Source organism: Zalophus californianus, chromosome 4 (assembly GCF_009762305.2).
Source record: "Zalophus californianus isolate mZalCal1 chromosome 4, mZalCal1.pri.v2, whole genome shotgun sequence".
Lineage (NCBI taxonomy): Eukaryota > Metazoa > Chordata > Mammalia > Carnivora > Otariidae > Zalophus > Zalophus californianus.
The window spans coordinates 13,351,126-13,357,565 of record NC_045598.1 but is presented as its reverse complement, the minus strand read 5'-3'; the positions used below and the strand labels follow the sequence as shown (position 1 = coordinate 13,357,565).

General features: G+C 45.2%; 1 long non-coding RNA gene across 1 annotated transcript; it reads left to right on the top strand.

The window, feature by feature from the left end:
• The first annotated feature begins 4,279 nt into the window (after positions 1–4,279).
• On the top strand, positions 4,280–4,821 carry LOC113922259. The gene is made up of 3 exons (XR_003519942.1): positions 4,280–4,415; positions 4,528–4,624; positions 4,751–4,821. It is a non-coding gene; the product is annotated as an uncharacterized LOC113922259 (long non-coding RNA).
• The last annotated feature ends 1,619 nt before the right edge of the window (positions 4,822–6,440 follow it).

The following is a 6,440-nucleotide window of genomic DNA, read 5'->3' as shown; positions in this document are numbered from 1 at the left end:
GTCTCGATTACCCACTGTGGTGCAGGGGAGCTTTGGAGACAAAGGCATGAGGGACACATGCTCAAGTGCCTGATGGGGATTGTCAAATCAGCAGCATGGACAACAGAGGCAGGAAGCTGGAGCTTCCTTTCTCATCACATCTGTTCTGAGATGGTGCAGAGAGTATAGAAGTGATGTGGGCTTGGGGATGGAAAGAGATAAGGATTTGGTTCTAGTTTTGCCCCTCTCTAGCTAGGGAAGTTTGTGGTTGACTCCCCAGTGTCCATTCTTCCACCACATCCTCAAGTGATTTTTTTAAGTTGAAGGATGAACTCCTTCAACCCTCAAGATAGCTGGGTGTGGGATGGGATGGTCAGAACCCCCTGGGATAGATACCCCCAGATAGGATCACTGGTGCACAGATATTCAATTTTTGTGTGGGGAAGCACCTGCTTATAGCATTCATGATAATTGCTGTCCCCTCACTACTCACTTGATTAGGGATGGATGTACAGTTCAATCTTGGCCAAGGAGGAGTGAGAGGAAATCTTCTGGGGAAGGGAGGGAGCTTACAGGGAAAGTCTTCGGTCTTCTAGAAAGGGCACCCAGACAGAGAGAGCCCTTTCCTTCCTCTGGATTTTATGTTATGTCTGTGTGTGATGCCTTGGATAAATCACTTAATCTCTACCATCCCTCCCTGTGATGAGAAGAGATATGACACATGTAAATCGCCTGTGCATAGCATTGCCTCAATAATTAGCTATCATTGTTTCTATTACTCTAATGAGGTAATACTATGTAAACCCAAGTTCACTATAATTTGTGCTTGAAAAGGATAGGACTTGGCTTCTAATCTCAGAGACGGCCGTCATGAATTTCTCCCCTCCCCGCCCACACAAGCTTTCTCTCACATCAAGAGGTGGAGCTTACTTCCTTTCTCTTTGAAGGCGGGCTGGCCCTGTGACTCCTTTGATCAGTAGAATGTGGTAGATGTGATGTTCTGGGACTTCTGAGCCCAGGTCTTAAGAAAACTGGCAGCTTCTCTTTCCTTTCTTTGGTAATGCTTGCCCATGAGGTCCTTGTTTTCAGAAGCCAGCTACCCAGCTGTGACAAGCCCAAGCCACAAGAGGGGAGCACCAGGACTCTCCAGCTGCGACCTCAGTCAATAGGCATCATCATCTGACAGTATGGAGTGCGCCATGGTGGGTGTTTCTTCTTAGTCTACCCCCACCCCCATGATTGCAGCCTAGTTAACTCTGCCTGGAGTAGAACTACCTATGTCTGCTCAGCTTCCAGGATTGTGAGATAACATAAAATGGTGGTTATGTTGAGCCACTCAATTTTGGGGTGGCTTGTTATGCAGCAAGAGATAACAAAAACAATTTCTTTAAATGTATTTTGGAACTGTGGCTTTTCCCTGCATTCATATCTGCTCCCACTACCACCCCCCCTTGGTGGGCTGACGTCATTGGCCACGGAGGCGCACTCCATCACAAGTCTCTGTCTCTTAAGCTCCTTTATTGATAAAGCCCATGTGCTGGGACCTCAATCAATGTGCTAAGCTTCTCTCCATACTCCCTGAAATGCTTGCAAGGCAATATGCATGCCACAGGAAGACTATCAGATTGGTGGTTTCAAGGCTTATGTTCAAGAACTGGCTATTTTACTTACTGAATGTAGGACCTCAGGCAAGGTTCTTAATCTTTGGAGTCTCATTTTTTTTTTTTCCATCTGCAAACTGAGGGCAATAACAGTAACTTCCTCACCGAGCAACGGAATGGTCCAAGCAAGATAATACATGTGAAAGTACTTTGAAAAGGTGTTCTTTACACGTGGTAATTATTGTTAGTATGCCTCACTGTACAATGAACTCCAGTGCATGGTAGCATCAACCAACAGCCCCTCTTTGTGTTACGTCTGGGAAACAAGATCACGGAGGGGAAAGTCAGTAGCATTACTGTCATCTTCCTCATTACCGCCATCATCCCCTTCATCATCATCAGCAGCAGCAGCATGTCATTATTAATGTCACAGTGTTAATCCTCACTTACAGCTTCTTGAGCATCTATCGAGCTACATCCCTGCCATAGACTCTCGCAACGATCCTTCAGGATGTGTGTGTTATTAACCTTCTTTTACAGGAACTCAAGGCTAGCCCAGGTTAATCTCCTTGCCCAAGACCATACAGAAGTAAACTCAGCTCACCGGAAACTGAAAAACCAGAGAAAAGGGACGTTTGTTTTCACGTACATGTTTCTCCTTTCCCCATCAACCTCAGAAAACTAATGACTCTTCTTAAGTGGCTCTGGGGGTATTTGGGATGTCAACAGCATTATTAAGCTGCACTCCGAATGCCATGATGCAAATGGCACTGTTTTGGGGAAAAACACCCTCCGGCATTGGAATAAGGGCAATGAAGCCTGAGTCTGAAGCTGTCGACGTCCTGAGAGTTCATGGGCTGGAGCTAAGGGAACCCGAGCGTCCCTGCTTATTTGCCATGTGCAGCCAGCTCGTGGAAACTGGGCAGGCACTAATTAGATAGCCACTCGCAAAGATGCTGTTGCTAACTGGAAACCATCCAAATGACTCTCTTTGTTCCAGAAGCTTCGGAAGAGGACGCCCCTCCCAACTCTCCTCTCACCCCACCCTCACTTGCCAAACCTCAAGGACCACTAATACAGTTAATTATGTCAACCTGGCTTGGCGTTGGTTTTCCAGATAGCATCTTTCATTAGCGTTGACCTTCCGGCTGACTGGTTGCTGTACCTTTGTGGGTTGTGGGTGATGTGTTGGTTACCTGGGTGACATAGGAAAGAGGTGGAGGGGGGAGGTGGAAGGTGGGGACAATATCTCAAACAGTCCCCCAAACTATGTCTCTTCTTCCTTCCATGTCTCCTAAGCTTCCACAAGCTAGCACTAGGCCCCCTGGGGATGCCAGGGAAGAATCTGATATCAGGTTATTAGTTGTCTCAGCCTTGGTATCTTAAAGACAACTCATGGTTTCCAGAGATAAGTTTTGGAGGGCGGTCTCTACATTTTATTTATTATCCCTGTACCTCACCCCCTACCAGACAGACAGACAGACAGACAGACACATACACACACCCACACAAACACAGCCCACCAGCCCTAGATATGGAGGCTGTTAGGCAGTGTATATGGAAGTGAATTTGTACCATTTATGCACGAGTGGTGTGGACCAAAGGCAGGGGCATGATGGCTGATCTCTTTGTGAACAAACTGTTTGCAAATTCCTCAATGCAACCCTCAAGCCGAGCTCTAAGTCCAGGAGCCATGCTAACTGGTACTGGCTACCAGGATTTTGAGAGGGGTCTTCCTTACCAAATTCTTAAAGTGGGGCTATGAGATAAAAGCTCTACACAGCATATACAGAAGCGTGACATCATTTTCTAGACTTTCTGATTCTACTTCTGAGCAGGTAAGCCTTTGCCCTTTGCCAGGCACATCCATACCTCAGTCACCAGTGGTTCTCATACCAGCCCCAAATGGGCCAGTTGCACAGCTGACCGAAGAAATGGCAGAGAGGCTTATGTGTGTACCAGCCCCTTGATCATTTAGGACATGTCTCGGCCAACGGGAGAGAGAATAATGATCACTCTTCACTCTTCCACCTCTAACTTCCAAAAATCTTTTTTATTCTTGGTCCAACCAAGGCTACAAGGAGGAACCAACGGCAAACATTCTTTTTTTTTTTTTTTGCCAGGAATTGTGAAACCTCCAGTACCTAACATCATTTACCTTCTTGCTAATCAGACTTTTGGGGAAGGAGGAACTTACCACAAACCCAGACTAGCCCATGGTGAGGGGCAGTTGTTGGCTGAAATACTCATCTCAACAGGGAGCCATAAAATAAATCTTCATTCACATAGACAGTGTGTTTAATGTTGAGAAAAAGATTTGGAATTAGGATCAAGACTCCCCCAAACCAGTAAAGTGTGGGATCCAGTGTTGACCCTGGTGAAATACACAGGCTGGAATGCAGGCTGTTTCCTGCAGACAAGAGAAAAAACATTCCTTTTTTATTTCTAGCCCAGAAAATTTGGCCCATGTGCCGGCTGGCTGCACTACACAGAAGTCAGTTCAGATATAGATTTTCCCCCTCTCCTTGTTTGCATGAGTTGCTTGCAGGAAACAGCCAGCCCACTAGTCAGCCTGATGAGTTTCCCTTCCCTTATTCAATCAGAGAAAGTGTTCCATATTGCAGAGTCCATGTAGGAACTAATTCATGTGCTAGTTCCCCAAGAGAAACTTGAATTTGTTTGTCTTTTTATATAAACCGTGCTGAGAGGCTGAAGACAGAGGTCCCGCTGAGGTCTTATCTGGTGACAGGAGCTTGGACACATCAGCAATAAAGCCCCACAGCCTTGTGACCAGTGTGGACTGACTGTTCTCCTTTCTACAACAGCTAATATTCAGTAAGTGGTTTTTTTGTGCCAGACACTGGGCTGAGTGCTTCACACCCACTGTCTCATTTAATCTTACAACAACCTTGCGAGGGGGCTAAAGTCATCTTCATTTATGTTCAAGGCAAATCTCCAAGGCTGAGAGAGAGAATGAGAGAGAGAGAGAGAACTCACCTGAAGTCACAAAGCTGGTGAATACGGGAGTCAAGATTTAAATCCAGGTTTTCTCTGACTTCTCCTGTACTGTACTGATTATTTTAGGAGTTAAGGGCTAAGTGTCTGAAGGAGCAAGGCTCATATTATCCTTATCTGGCTGAGACTTAACTTCTGATCTATCTTCTGGTAAGATTTTAGGGTCAAGGATCCAGGCAGCCTGGCTCAACTCAAGGCAATGGCAGCGGGCACGCCCCACAAGGCCAGGTCAGTGGATCCAGAATGCCTTAGCTGTGAATGTGCTCGGTCCCTCTTGCAGCAGCATCCTTGTTAAATCTGACCTTCCCTCCATAATCCCCTTATTTTAATGACATGGAAGTAGGCATTGTTACTTTCATTTGGGAGAGCTCTATAAAGGGGAATTCCTCCGAATGAGGAAGAAGCCATGTAAGCAGACACTGCTCAAACAGGACTGGTGGTAGGTGAGAGGGTATAGGGAGGTTTGGTGTGGCTGGAGCCAAAGGCATGCCAGATCTCCAGGGGTGTTCCCTGAAGGCCATTCAGAAGCTTGAACGATACCCGGAGAAGAGCTAGAGTTACTGGTGACACGATCAGATTGGCATACATGAAAGATTGCCAAATGAGAACTGTCATTTCAGATTGCCTAGAAACCAGGATTTCCCCGAATCCTATTATTCTAACAGATCAGATAGAGACGTGGGCATGTCCTGGGCAGGCTAATAGTTCTGTGACCCTTTAAAAGCAATTATTTCTGTAACTGTCCAATCTTTCTTTCAAAGAGAATTTGAACTCTGGAGGCAGGCAGAGGAAGATTCCTGATGGTGGCACTCGGTCTTTGTTCTGAGCAATCTGCTCAGGGCCTCAAAATGGCACATCCCATTCAACAAAGCAAGACTCAGCAGTGAGCAGAACTCACCCCCTTGTAGTTGGTTAGTGGCCAGCTCATTTGTATCTGTTTCTTGGGTCCTTATTTGCCAACCTAAATAGCTTACTGTGGTGGTTTTAAAACATGCTAGTATTCTGCTTCTGGCCATAACGAAGAAGTAGGGACCAGAGTCCCTAACCCTTCTCACCTGAAACGGCTAGAAAATCCAACAAAATTCATGCAGCCATGTTTTCTCAGGTACTAGAAACAGCACAGATCGCCTCAAGAGAAAGGAAATCAGGGAGGTGAGCCTTAAGGTATCTGAAACGAAAAATAACACTAAATGGGATTAAAAGCAGATTAGATTACAGAAGAAAAGTTTAGTGACTGTGAAAACAAAGCACTTGAAACTATTTATAACAAAGTACACAGAGAAAAAGACTGAAGAGGAAAGAATCAAGAACTAATGACCTATATAGGACAAGTGACCTAACATATGAGGCTCAGGAGGAGGGGAAGAGGGCGCAAAAAACTTAAAGAAATATAGCCAAAAGCTTTCAAATTTGATGAGAACTAGAAACCCATTGATCCAAGAAGCTCAATGAACTTTTCCAAAAAGAATACACATTCCCCTGATGACTAATTATGCCGAGAATCATTTCATGTGCTTGTGGTTCATTTGCCTATCTTTGGAGAAATGTTTGTCCAAGCCCATTTTTAATTGGGTTGTCTTTTTCTTATTGAGTTATAAGAGTTATTTACATATTCTGGATCCTAGACCCTAATCAGATATATGATTTGGTCCCATTCTGCCGATTCTCTTCACTGTCCTGAGAGTGTCTGTGTCAGGGTTCTCCAGAGAAATACAAGCAATAAAAAAGAGACATATTTTAAGAAATTGGTTCACACAAATGTGGGGGCTGGCAGGTCTGACATTCACAGGGTGGGCTGCAAGCTGGGAGCTCAGAGAGAATTGATGATGTATTCTTGGGGCAGAA